Here is a 14,422-nt window from a genome sequence, read left to right as displayed (position 1 = left end):
TACATTGTGAAACGGAGGAAGTATAAGGTTATTAACCACATTCTATGAAATGGTTGACCTTGGGAAGACAAAAACAAGGGGCACTTCCTCATCATTCCATAACAAGAAATTTCATCAAGAATAATTTCCATTTGAACTTCTTCTGGCTTTCTTCAGAGATTTCCTCGGACCGTTTGTATTCTTCTAGAACAATTTAATTGTCCAAACTTTTTTTTTCTCTTCTCCGTTGATTCTCTTCTTTGTTTTTTTCCTTTTCCATTCAACTCTGAAGCTCGTTGGAAGCAGAGATACGATAGATCTTCCGCGTACTTCCTCCATTTCATATTATAAGTCGTTTGATTTTTTTCTTATGCAAACATTTTAAGTTTAATTAAGTTTAAAGAAAAATATCATAATATTTTTAATATAAAATAAACATATTATTAAAATATATTTAATGTTAAATTTAATGAAATTAATTTAGTATTGTAGATGGTGCTAATTTTTTCTATAAATTTGATCAAACATAAAAGACTTTGACTAAGAAAAAAAGTCAAACAAATTATAATATCAAACGGAGAGAGTACAAATCTAAGCCCCTCAGCATGTCCCTTGCATCTGAACCAGGGAGGAATACTGCATGGCTGCATTGTGAATTAATCCTTTATTTTTTATACTATATAATACCATTATTGATTTTTAACATAAGTTTGACTATTTATCTTATTAAAAAGATTAGTAAATATATAAGAATTTAAGTTGTATGTAAAGCATTTTTAATGTAACAATAAGACCAATCACAATAAAATAAATGATAATTATGTATATTCTAAATAAGATAAATGATCAAACAAAGTAACAACACTATATATTAAAAAATATCGAGGGAGTCTCCCCTTGCGCAATTAATTAGCAAGCTAATATCCACTATTCCCCTAACTAATACACATAGTTTTGACAGTAAATTAAAGTGTGAATATATAGTACAAATGATGCGACAGTTTGCCGACTGGATACTAGGATAATTTGTTTAGATTTATAGTCTCTTTCCTGAAATAATTTTTCGTAAGATTTTTTTAAGAAAGGAAGTATACTTTTGACCTAAGTACCTACTAAGAATGCACGTCAATCATATTTCTTCGTGAGAGAATAGGTTAGACAATTTAATGAGATATTTTTAATTAGCTTACTAATCGCTAGTGATAGAGATCAAGCAAGCAGCATCATCAATTCATCATCGGTGAGGAATTTCACTGTTATGGGGACAAAATAACTTCTTGGGACTTTTTTTTTAAACAGAATAAGGGATTTACTAGGTGTGCATTCATACTGATTTTTTTTCCTTCTATGCTTCACCAGATGCATTTATACTTGTTCTTATTGGGTCGATTGTTATAAGAGATAATCCAAGAAATGCCATTGACAAACGTATAAATCCCAGAAATGCCATCGACAAGTGTGAGTTTCAAAAAATACCACCGTACAAACGACTTTATACTAAAAATGCCATTGCTGTTAGGGTTCCATCCATTCCACGCCATTAAGTTCTATAGGATGGACAGTGTATTTAACGGCGCAAAATGGATGGAACCCTAACGGCGATGGCATTTTTGGGACAAAATCGTTTCTACGATGGCATTTCTTAGAACTCACACTTGTCGATGGCATTTCTGGGATTTGAACGCTTGTCAATGGCATTTCTTAGATTATCTCTTGTTATAATGGGATGCTAGGCCTTCCAGAAGATGGGATTGTATACCATATGTTTCTTAGTCACAAGTACCCCTCCATTTTATATTATAAGTAGTTTTAGATTTGTCCTAAATTAAACTTCTTAAAATTTGACCAAGTTTATAGAAAAAAAATCATTCTCAACACAAAACAAATTTATGATAAAAATATATTTAATGGTTCAACGAAACTAATTTGGTGCTGTAGATATTGCTACGCTTTTCTATAAATTTAATCAAATATAAAGAAGTTTAACTTAGTACAAACCTAAATAATCTTATAATAGAATGGAGAAAATAATAGGTTCCAGCTAGTGTACTAAAGATAAAATGTAACCTGCACTATGAAATGAAATGACCGTAGCTCGTCTTGTTAGGTCTCTTGTAGTAGAACCCGCCTATTGTTCTAGACTCGGTGGCAGATCTAGAAATTTTATGATATGTATTCGAGGTTTACAAAATCTCATTCAAGTAAAATGCCACTATAGATGAGATTTTTTTCTAATAAATCAATAGAAAAACAAAATTGAATAATTTTTAGGAAAGAAACGACATATGGAAGTTTCGAGACATATTTGTTTAAAAAATCTGCATAAATAATAAAAATTGTACAAGAGTAGAAGAATTAATAAAAGGAGACATATTGAATTTGAAGAATTACATATTTGTTTTGTTGGAACTTGTTGATGAAGAATCCGCGCTCGGTCGATGGTGTCAGATCTGTGTTGGCGCGAACTAAGTCAACGAACACAACGGCCTAGGAGATCTGCTTAGCTTCAGTGCAGGTCTAAAATATCAATAAGAGGCGTGCGTGCCAGTCAGTTTGATCCTGCAACTGACAGGATATACAATTGAAGATCAAAGAGTCGATCAGCTGACAAACCGATAGAGTAATTCCAGCCGATGCTGATACTAGCCGATGTTAATAGGGTTTCGAGTAATCGGCTATATGTCCAATGTAGATAATGATATAAAGGCAATCGACTAACGATAATCAAAACAATAATGTAATTTAGTAAAAACCAATCGGCTAATAATGATATGATATAATGAACGCTGAACCGATGGTATAGCATACGTTGGCTAGAGGTCCGATGTCGTTAAATTCAAACAATTAGATAAACAGTGAAACCTATAAATATAACAATGTATAATTGTACAATTGTACAATTGTACAATTTAGAAAGGGACTGCCTATAAATATGATGCCATATTTTTCATGAAAAAATAGTCAGCATGTATTTACATTGTAAGTGCCTATATTACATATGTAATTTTAGTGTATTTACAATGTAAGTTCTAAAATAACACATGTAATAACTCCCTAAATTACATATGTATGTCGGCTGTCGGCTAGATTAAAGTTTTTTTTCCCTTTTGGGAGGGCTAGATTAAAGTTGGGAGTACTGGATGATCAATATATATAAGTGGCAAAGCTAGCGATCCACCGAGTCCGAACTGTAAAATCAAAGGTGTTTTTGATTATTATTCTGTGATGAACAATTGGCATTGGAGATTATTGGTTTTGATATTTGGAATTTATTTACGAAGTGGTTTTGGAGATGATTGGAATTTGTAGGTGAATAGGAACTGCTGCTGTGATTTGGGTTCGGTCAAACCGGGCATGTGCTGCCAGTCCGACCGGCGTGTTTTGTGCGGTCAGACCGGCCAGCCCGCGGTCTGACCGGCCGACACTGTGTCGGTTTCGGTTTTATGTTGTTTATTTCGATATCCATGATTGTTTCATATTTATGGCTTTTAGATGGATACTATGCGTATGTAATACTGTGTTTGCTACTAATGAGTCGAGTTGGAGATAGCTTGGTCTCCGAATATGGTTTCTTTGTTTGATTCATGTGTAGGTGACTTGATGCCTCGGGAGAGTATTGCCGGTGATGGATCGGGAGTCGGCTTGGAGATAAGACGATGTCCGTGACGGTCAGATATCATGCGGGATACTTAGGCTAGAGTTCAATACACGTGGTTAGTGAAGATTCCATATGGCATACGATAGAGGTATTGTGTGCGTATGGGATTCGGAGTCGAATTTGGAAGGAGTCCAAATTTGGTATGATTGGAGTTTGTACAGTTTGTTTCTTGTACAAGAAGGTTTCCTAGGTGGATTAGGACTTCTAGTATGAGTTTGATTCGTGGCTTTAGGCTGCCTACCTTATGTATAAATAGAGAGGGAGCGTGAGGCTTCCCGGTATCGCTTTTGAGAGCAATTGAGTTGATAGTTTGGTTAGGGTTTCGAGTTTAGTCGAGATTTTTGTAAGGAGTGTTGTTATTGCACTTTGTAAACACAGAGAGAAGCAATAAAGTTGTCATCTACTTTGAAGGTTCTTTGATTTGTGTTGCCTTGGGTTCGGCGGTCTAACCGGCGAGACACCGGTGGTCAAACCGGTGGCATCGCGGCGGTCAGACTGGCGGCGACTTCAGGCGCGGCAGGTGATCTTGGTGGTCCGACCGGAGTTCCAATCTCGGTCAGACCGATGGCTTGTAGGCGGTCAGACCGGCGCAACACCTTCGGTTAGACCGCAATCCATCGAATTTGAGAGTAACTTTTAATTCCGCAAAAAGTTTGGGTTTTTAGGCATACCAACCATTCGCCCCCCTCTGGTTGGCTTAGTTCTTGTGTTTCGATCCTACACGGACAACTAAGTAATAGTGTTTGTCAGGCATTGACACTCGCCAATTAACATATATAGCAATTGACACTTCGTTAATGGTGGAGGTAGGGCCGTCGCAGTACCTTCTTGGGAGGTGCTGTTGATCATCTTCGTTCACATTGTCCAAAGCTTGGAAGAGGCCAAAAGGAAGATAATGGTGCAGAGAAGACCAAGGAGAACAAGCCGAAGAGCACATTCAAAGGGAAGAAGACTAAGGAGAATCTCAAGTAGATGTTTGATCAAGTCTATGCGGGTTTTGAGCCACTAAGCAATGTAGATGGTGAGAGTAAAGATGAAGATAAGGGAAAGAACATCTCCGGTGTTTGCTTCATGACACGTGGTGAATCGAATTCAAAGTGTGAAGACAATGAGGTGAGTTCTTTTGAGGAAGCTATTCTTATTTTAAGTGCAAAAAATAAGAAGTGTGAGAAGATGTATAAAAAACAGGAGTTTATTATTGAATCTCTTAATTATGAAATTGCTAGATTAAAATATCTTATTCCCAATGATGATGATTGCAAAAATTATGAGGTTTTAATGAATGCGATTTCGAAAATTAGAGAGGTCAATGCTGTACATGATTTGAAAAATAGATCTTCTCTAGCTCTTAGTTTTGTCTTACACACACGCACTTTGGATGAGTTGTTTTTGACTAAAAATTTGTTGAAAAAAATATCAATTTGCTTTTCATGCTAGTTTGATGTTTAACATGAATTGTGCCAAAAAGTTAAAATAACCACATGATGTTTTGGATTGCTCAACATGCTCACTAAATAAGTTGAAACTAAAGATGCCTTAAGTCGTGTTGAGTACATGGAAGATATTGTGAAAACCAATGAAGTGCTTTCTTGCCCCAAATGTCGTAAAAGCGAAGGTGTCATGGTAGATTGTGAAAATTGTGCTAATTTGGGAAAATATGTTTCTTGTTTGAAAAGTTCTTTGCAAAGATTATCTGATGGTAAGAAACAACTTAACATGATTTTGGATCAATCTAAAGTGACTAGCTACAATAGAGGTGTTGGTTTTGATGTTCATGACTATTTCACCAAAAATTAACCAAATGTTTTGAGTGTGACTGAACATGGTGAGATTTTGACAAAACCTAGTGCTAAGAAAACCGTTTTTAAATCTGCTGGAATTTTGCCTTCTCTTTCTGCTACACTAAAAGAAACAAAAACAAATCTTTCAAAACCATCTTCTTCTAAAGAAAAGTATATTTGTTCTTTTTGTGGTAAAGATGGACATCTTGTTGGTTTTTGTTTTAGATTAGCTCGTAAACAGAAAAAGGAGAGAGAAATTGCTTTTGCAAAATCAAAGTGGCAAACATCAGGAGAGCTGACATTCAGTTCACCAAATTCCATGCCGAAGACTTCTTCATCACCTGCTCAAATCAAAGTGATCGTGATGCCATCCTTCGCCAGCCAAGGCTCTCCACTTCTTCTGGCAGAGTATACCTTTTCCGCCCTTGGGATGAAAGTCTGCATGGCATCCAGTCTCGCTACCGCTACCGTGCCCGGCTCTGCATTGAGGGCATTCCCATGCACGGGCGAACTGATGAAGCGGCGGCAAAGGTGATTGGTCGCAAATGTGCTATTTACTATGTGGAGGAGTACTCTAGGCGCGGCAACTACAACCGCACCTATGACATGTGGGTGTGGACGGACGAGCCAAGGGCCATTCCTCGTGGTGGCTCCTTCGCCAGCACTGACGCCGATGAGGAAGGACTGCCCACGGACATCCCTTTGCCGGAGATGGATCCCCTCCGCAATCCCCCGCCTTCCGAGCCAAAGAATGGCTGGACCTACAATGTCCTGGTCCACGTTGATACCTTAGAAGACCTCCACACCCGCAAGGCTCGTGCTTACAAATGGGACTATGAAGTTTAGGACGATGGTATCCGCTTCAAGGAGTACCCTCTCCCCTGCAGAGCTGAGCCAGACCCTGCCCGGGGCCCGGACGATGAAGATGATGATAAAGAGGACTACTCCAGAAGCCGACACAGAAGCCGTTCACTCTGGGACAGGATCAGCGGCCGCTCTTCCAGTCGGAGTCGTGAGCTAGACCGGCGTGATGGTCAGCGCCGCGACCAGGAAAGAAGGGGAAGATCGCGAGGCAAGGAGCGGTATGACCACAGAAGCCGCTCCCACCGTTCTCGTGAACCAAGCGAGGTTAGGCCTCCTTTTCCCTCCCAGTCTGGTTCTCGTGTAGATCACGTGCCTGTTTCTCCCCTCTCCTCCTCTACCCCTGCTACGGCCTCTCCATGCAAACTTCCAGCCACCCTCCACAACCCGAGTCCAGATGGAGACGCTGCTGCTGTCCTGATTGTCACCTCTGCGTCGGCCCAGACTACTCACCAAGCTGATTCTCTCCTGTCTTCGCAGGGTCGAGAGGATGTGCTCGAAATCCTGGAGAGCCATCTCGATCCCATGCTTCACGAGGCGGCGGTGAATCACTTTATATACTCTCCGGATACAAACTCTCCTCGTGTTTCCGCCCCTGTTTTTGTGACCTCCTTTGCAGGACCGACAGCGGCTCCAACTCTGTCATCTCCGGCTGCAGCAAAGGACTCACAGATCGACGAGTTCATCAATGACATCGCAACGCCGATCCAGCCACCACTTCTCCCAACTCCGGATGTGAACGTGAGGAAGCCTTCCCGCGTTAAGGTGAAAATCCCTGCCATTGCCTCTGCTCAGCGTCACAGTGAACGACTGCTCCGCAAACGACGTGCAAATGCGAAATTTGAAAGTTTCGCCCAAGAAATACTTTCAAAAAAGTTCGGTATCATGAACGATTCTGCTTCTTTTGATGATAACGTCAAAAAGTTGTATTTGCAGCGATACAAGAAGCCACTCTCCCCAGCTTCACTGAAGACAATCGCTGATCTAGTGGAAAAGGGAGGATGCAAGGCCATCCGGCTGAAGGTACCCAAGAAGAAGGCGTCTGTGGCGCCGCTGTGACCGACTCTTGCCGACCGGAAGCAGAAGCTTTTGCTGACCGATGATAAGACACCTTCTATTGTTGAAGACTCAGCTCTTCAGATGTATCTGTCTTTTAGATTGCTGCTACCTGTGCACTATGTTGCTTGCTGCTTCTCCTCTCAACTATGAATCAGAGTCACCGATGAGGTCTACCCCCTACCCCCTTTCTGGCTGTGTTTCTCCCAGCTGCACTGGCTGTGTTTCTGCCATTTGGGCTGTGATAGTAGACCATTTACACTATGTCGCAGGATAATGTGTATCTGTTCAATTGGAATGTAAGAGGCTTGTACGCCAAGGCCAAGCAAGATTCTGTGAAAGTCTGTATTCAACAACATAGCGCTACTATTGTTTGCTTACAAGAGACCAAGCTTGCTGTTGTGTCTGACCAAATAATTTTAAACACACTCGGCCAACGTTTTGCGCGTCAAGTTGCTGTTCTACCAGCTGAAGGCACAAGAGGTGGAGTGATTCTTGCCTGTGATGACAACTTTTTTTCAATCTGTGATGTTCATCTGGGACGTTTCTCTGTCTCTGCAACCATAACTATGCGAGAAGAAGCTCAACAATGGTCAATTACAGTGGTTTACGGACCGCAATTAGAAGCTGAAAAAATTGCTTTTCTTGCTGAATTAGAAGGCCTTCAATCCTCAATGAAACCGGCCTGGCTCATCATTGGAGATTTTAATCTCATTTATAAAGCTTCGGACAAAAACAACGATCGCTTGAACAGAAGAATGATGCAACGTTTTAGGGGACTCATTGATAAAATCCAAATTAAAGAGCTAAATCTCCCAGGTCGGCGCTTTACTTGGGTAGGCGACGGCTCAAACCCCACTCAAACCAAAATTGACCGTGCTTTTGCGACCACGGATTGGGATTCCTTGTTTGCAAATTTGTGTCTTTATCCTCTATCCTCAGCGTGTTCTGATCATGCCCCCATTTTCCTGGATGGAAATGAACAAAGGAATAAATTTCCAAATTTCAGATTTGAATCTTTTTGGCTCCGTATCCCTGGTTTCTTGGAGGAAGTCCAAATTTCGTGGCAAAAACCAATTCTCGCCACGAATAATCTCGCGATTTTGCGTCTGAAACTTCATCGTCTAGCCCGCGACCTCAGAAGATGGAGCCGCTCTCAGGTAGGGGACATTAAACTACAGCTAGCAGTGGCATCGGAAGTCATCCTTCATCTGGAGATAGCTCAAGAAACAAGACTGCTGAGCGATGGTGAGCGTCACCTTCTGTCAAATCTTAAATCAAGATTTCTGGGCCTTTCAGTCCTCAATAAAATACAAATCAGGCAAAGATCGAGATTAACGTGGCTAAAAGAAGGAGATGTAAACTCAAAATTCTTCCATATTAAAGCGAATTCAAGACGAAGAAAAAACTATATTCATTCGCTCCAAACCCCTTCCGGAATAGCCATCTCCTCAAAAGACAAAGAGGAAGAACTTTTCAGGTTCTTTAAAGACAGGCTGGGGACGATCTCTCAAAGGACAGTAAGCCTAAACTGGCTCCGTCTGAATTTACCCGACTTGGATCTTACCAAATTAGAGGAGGATGTCACAGAAGAGGAATTAAAATTAACTGTCTTTGACTTAGAGGAGGATGTCACAGAAGAGGAATTAAAATTAACTGTCTTTGACTTACCTCCTGAAAAGGCCCCTGGACCAGATGGGTTCATTGGAACCTTTTTCAAAGCTTCCTGGGATATAATAAAAGATGACCTTCTAGCAGCAATTATATCCTTCATGCACCTCAACACCTCGCAGCTAGCTGACTTGAATTCAGCCTATATATGTCTTATCCCAAAGAAAGATGATGCTTCCGGTGCTGAACACTTCCGTCCCATTAGCCTCATCCACAGCTTTGCCAAAATTATCGCCAAGATCATGGCAAACAGACTAGCCCCTTGGCTCAACGAAATGATTTCCCAAAATCAAAGCGCTTTTGTTCGCAAAAGGGCAATTCATGACAACTTCCTTTATGTGCAAAACATGGTAAAGCTGCTTCACAGGACAAAAAAACAAAGCCTGTTCATCAAGATAGACATAGCGAAGGCTTTTGACACTGTGAATTGGTCCTACCTCCTAGAGATTCTTCAACAATTTGGTTTTGGAAACCGATGGTTAAATTGGATCACTAATCTTTTCTCCACCTCCTCATCCCAGGTGCTCTTAAATGGGTCCCCAGGGCAAAAAATCAACCACGCCAGGGGCCTACGACAGGGTGATCCGCTATCCCCAATGCTCTTCATCCTGGCTATGGAGCCTTTTCATCGAATCCTAAAAGAAGCAGAAAATGTCAATGTCCTTGCTCTCCTTGGGGTAAGAAATGGGAGATTCAGGTGCTCGCTATATGCTGACGATGTTGCGGTTTTTGCAAGCCCGAATCAAGAAGATTTGACAACCCTTTCTCATATACTGGCATGCTTTGCGCAACTATCTGGGTTACACACAAATATCAACAAAACTAAAATCTACCCCATCAGATGCGAAGGCATCGATCTGCAAAATCTTCTTGCTGGATGGCCGGGCCAAACAAAACAATTCCCCTGCAAATACCTTGGCCTACCTCTTCATTTCAGAAAAATTGATTTCCTTCCTTTAATAGACAAGATTGGGTCTAGGCTACCAGGTTGGAAAGGGCGTTTTTTCACTTCTGCGGGACGTCAAGCCCTAGTATCATCTGTTCTAAGTGCTATGCCAACTCATCATCTTACTGTCCTACAAGCTCCAAAGTGGGTTTTCAAAAGAATCGATCATTTCAGAAGATCTTTTCTATGGAAGGGTGAAGATCCGGACCATTCAAACCCAGGAGATAGTCTGATCAACTGGCAAACTGTCTGTAAACCAAAGGCCTTGGGAGGTGCTAGTCTCCTAGAACTAGAGCGTTTTTCCAGAGCATTGCGCCTTCGTTGGTTATGGTTTAATTGGAAGGAGGAAGAAATGCCTTGGGTGGGCATGAGCCTGCCCTGTGATGAATCTGACCATAGACTCTTTCAAGCTGCAATGACTATTTCGGTTGGAAATGGCGCCAAAACAAGATTTTGGCATGACAATTGGCTTCAAAATCGATGTCCAAAAGACATTGCACCAAGATGCTTTAGTCTGGCAAAGAGAAAACAAAGATCTGTGCAAGTTGAACTCACAAACAGTAAATGGCTAACCTCTTTCAGACAATTTACTTCAGTGGAGGAAATTCACGAGCTAGTGCAGCTAGGAGGCTTAATTCATCTGGTTACGCTTTCCCAAGAACCGGATAACATTACCTGGAATTGGACTGATTCCGGTACCTACACAGCCAAAAGTGCGTATCTTTACCAGTTTGAAGGGTCCTTTGCTAAGTTAGACTACCTTTCACTCTGGAAGGCCCCGGCGGAGCCCAAAATGAGATTCTTCGGATGGCTAGTCCTTCATCATAAAACTCTCACTGCACAAAATTTACTTCGAAGACATTGGCCATGTAATTGGATTTGCTGCCTTTGCACTTGCGCCTTTGAAGACACAAACCATCTGTTCAGTGAATGCATTTTTACCAGACAAACTTGGAGTCTAATCTGCCAGTTCCAAAACCTGACCCCTTTAACCTCGTCCCATTCACCTGACGTTGAAACTTGGTGGAATGGAACCAACCATGTGGGAAGCAAAGTTCAAATGCAGGTTATTAGAGGCTCGTTACTAACTACTTGGTGGAACATCTGGCTAGAAAGAAACAGAAGAATTTTTCAAAATTCTTGCCTCTCAGTAAATGAAGTAGCACACCTTATCAAGCAAGATTTAGATTTGCGCAAACTAGCTTTTAAGCCCCCCTGATTCATTTTACTTCCTAAGTTGTATTTCACCTCTGTTATAGTCCCTGTGAACTCTTTGCTGGGCTTCGGCCTTTTCCCTAATTTAAATTCCGGCAGAACTCCTGCCGTCGTTCTTCTAAAAAAAAAATCCGGTTTTCCCTCGAGGAAACCAATCAGACCGCAGTGGGTCCCGCGGTCAGATAGGCAGCTGTCTCTCGGTCAGACCGGGCACAGGTTAGACCGACGGTACAGTGGCGGTCAGATCGGCCCCCGGTGAGACCGGCAGTACCTCGGCGGTCAGACTGGCCTCAGAGAGATTTTTCTAAAAATTCTCAAATTGTTTTTGCACGTGGATATATGCCTATTGGATCTACTGGTCCTGTCTCAGTACTGAATTCCTAAATTTTTATTATCTAACCCCAGTACTGAGGCTTCGACGCCTGCTTGTGTGTAGGCTTTGGTGGCGAGGAAGGAGAACGTGTGGATCGTAGATTCTGGTTGTTCACGGCACATGACCGGTGATAAAAAATGGTTCTCCTCCCTCAAACAGGCATCCAAGACTGAATCGATTATCTTTGGTGATGATTCTACTAGTGCTATTCTCGCTACAGGTTTGGTAAAGGTAAATGATAAGTTTGAATTGAAAAATGTAGCTTTGGTTGAGGACTTAAAGTATAATTTGCTTTCAGTTTCACAAATTGTTGATGAAAATTTTGAGGTTCACTTTAAGAAAACTGGAAGTAAAGTTTTTGATTCTTGTGGTGATTCTATGTTGAATATTTCTCGATATGGAAGAGTGTTTAAAGCTGATTTTGAAAATCCCGTTTCACCTGTGATAACATGTTTGGTTGCTAAGTTTGATAGGGATGTGATGTTTTGGCATCGTAGACTTGGACATGTTGGTTTTGATCATCTCACGAGGTTAAGTAGTTTGGATTTTGTTCATGGTTTGCTTAAACTTAAGAAAGATCTTGATTTGGTTTGTACATTGTGTCGTCATGCTAAGATGGTTGCTTCTTCACATACTCCTATTGTTTCTGTGATGACAGATGCACCGGGACAGCTATTACACATGGACACTGTTGGTCCAGCTAGAGTGCAATCTGTTGGAGGAAAGTGGTATGTGTTGGCTATTGTTGACAATTTTTCTCAATATTCTTGGGTTTTCTTCATGGCAACTAAGGATGAGGCTTTTCAACACTTTCGTGGTTTGTTTCTTCGATTGGATCTTGAATTTCTTGGTTCTTTGAAAAGAATTCGAAGTGATAATGGTGGTGAATTTAAAAATGCTTCATTTGAACAATTTTGCAACGAAAGAGGTCTTGAACATGAATTTTCTTCTCCTCGTGTTCCGCAACAAAACGGTGTTGTTGAAATAAAGAATTGTGTTTTGGTTGAGATGGCTAGAACGATGTTGGATGAGTATCACACTCCTAGAAAATTTTGGGCTGAGGCGGTTAACACCGCATGCTATATTTCAAATCGGGTTTTCTTGAGGTCAAAACTTGGAAAAACTTCTTATGAGCTTCGGTTTGGACGTCAACCCAAAGTTTCACATTTGCATGTTTTTGGTTGCAAATGCTTTGTCTTGAAATCTGGAAATTTGGATAAGTTTGAGGCATGCTCTACCGATGGAATGTTTCTTGGTTACCCCGCACACTCTCATGGCTATCGTGTACTTATTTTGGAAACTAACAAAATTGTTGAGACTTGCGAAATTTCTTTTGACGAGGCTAGTTCAGGTACAAGACCCGAGACCCGATATTGCAGGTACATTGTCACAGGTTCAGGGGGAGGATGGTCATATTTTTGAAGACGAGAGCGACGACGATGACGACGAGGTCGGCTCGGCCGGTCAGACCGGGCGTCAGGCCGATCAGATCGCCGGCACACCTCCGGTCAGATCGGCATAGGAGGTGCGGTCAGACCGGCCAGGGTCGTCGGGATCTAGTTGTGTTGACGCTGATCGAGATGGTCCTCCAGAGGCTACAACTTCGACCAGTACTGGTACAGAACGTGAAACAACTTCAGAAGTCACTGCTCGTTTGCATATTCAACAACGACATCTGCCGTAACAAATTATTGGTAATATAGGTGAGTGGACTACAAGTTCTAAGGTAACGACTCATGATGTTTGTGCAAATTCTGCATTTGTTGCTTCTTTTGAACCCAAACATGTTACTCATGCATTAACTGATGAATCGTTGATTAACGCCGTGCATGAAGAACTTGAAAATTTTGAGAGAAACAAGTTTGGACTTTAGTTGAGCCACCTTATGGACAAAATATTATTAGAACCAAGTGGGTTTTCAAAAATAAACAAAATGAGGATGGTTTGATTGTAAGAAATAAAGCTAGACTTGTTGCTCAAGGTTTTACTCAGGTGGAGGGTTTGGATTTTGATGAAACTTTTGCTCCTGTTGCTAGAATTGAGGCAATTAGACTTTTGTTGGCTTTTGCTACTTCAAAAGGTTTTAAATTGTATCAGATGGATGTGAAAAGTGCTTTTCTAAATGGTTTTATATAGGAGGAAGTTTATGTCAAACAACCATCAGGTTTTGAAAATCCTGATTTTCCCAGCCATGTTTTTAAATTGTCTAAATTGTTGTATGGCTTGAAACAAGTACCTAGAGCATGGTATGATAGGGTTAAGAACTTTTTACTTGCGAAAGGTTTTCGAATGGGAAAAGTTGACAAAACGCTTTTTGTTCTTAAGCATGGTGATAATCAACTATTCATTCAGATTTATGTGGATGATATCATCTTTGGTTGTTCAACTCACACTTTGGTTGTAGAGTTTGCTGAGACTATGCGCAGGAAATTTGAGATGAGCATGATGGGTGAGTTATCGTACTTTTTGGGATTGCAAATTAAGCCAACACCTCAAGGTATATTTGTGCATCAAACGAAGTACACGAAGGATCTTTTGAGACGGTTCAAAATGGAGAATTACAAGCCAATATCAACACCAATTGGTTCTACAGCTGTGTTGGATCCTGATGAAGATGGTGAAGCTGTTGATCAAAAGGAGTATAGAAGTATGATTGGATCTTTGTTGTATCTAACTGCTTCTAGGCCAGACACATAATTTGCTGTGTGTTTGTGTGCACGCTTTCAAGCTTCTCCTTATGCTTCACATCGTCAAGCGGTCAAGCGAATAATGAGGTATTTGAATCATACACTTGAGTTTGAAATTTGGTATTCTACTTCATTTTCTATATGCTTGAGTGGATATTCTGATGCTGATTTTGCTGGTTGTAGAATTGATAGAAA

The 14,422-nt window shown here is 41.0% G+C and overlaps 1 pseudogene; it reads left to right on the top strand.

Moving 5' to 3' along the window:
• The first annotated feature begins 5,916 nt into the window (after nucleotides 1–5,916).
• Nucleotides 5,917–7,338, top strand: LOC136356901 (uncharacterized; annotated as a pseudogene).
• Nucleotides 7,339–14,422: the final 7,084 nt, after the last annotated feature.

This window comes from Oryza sativa, chromosome 6 (genome assembly GCF_034140825.1).
Source record: "Oryza sativa Japonica Group chromosome 6, ASM3414082v1".
Classification (NCBI taxonomy): domain Eukaryota; kingdom Viridiplantae; phylum Streptophyta; class Magnoliopsida; order Poales; family Poaceae; genus Oryza; species Oryza sativa.
Note: the sequence above shows the minus strand (reverse complement) of the source record. Positions and strands in the feature narration are given on the sequence as shown.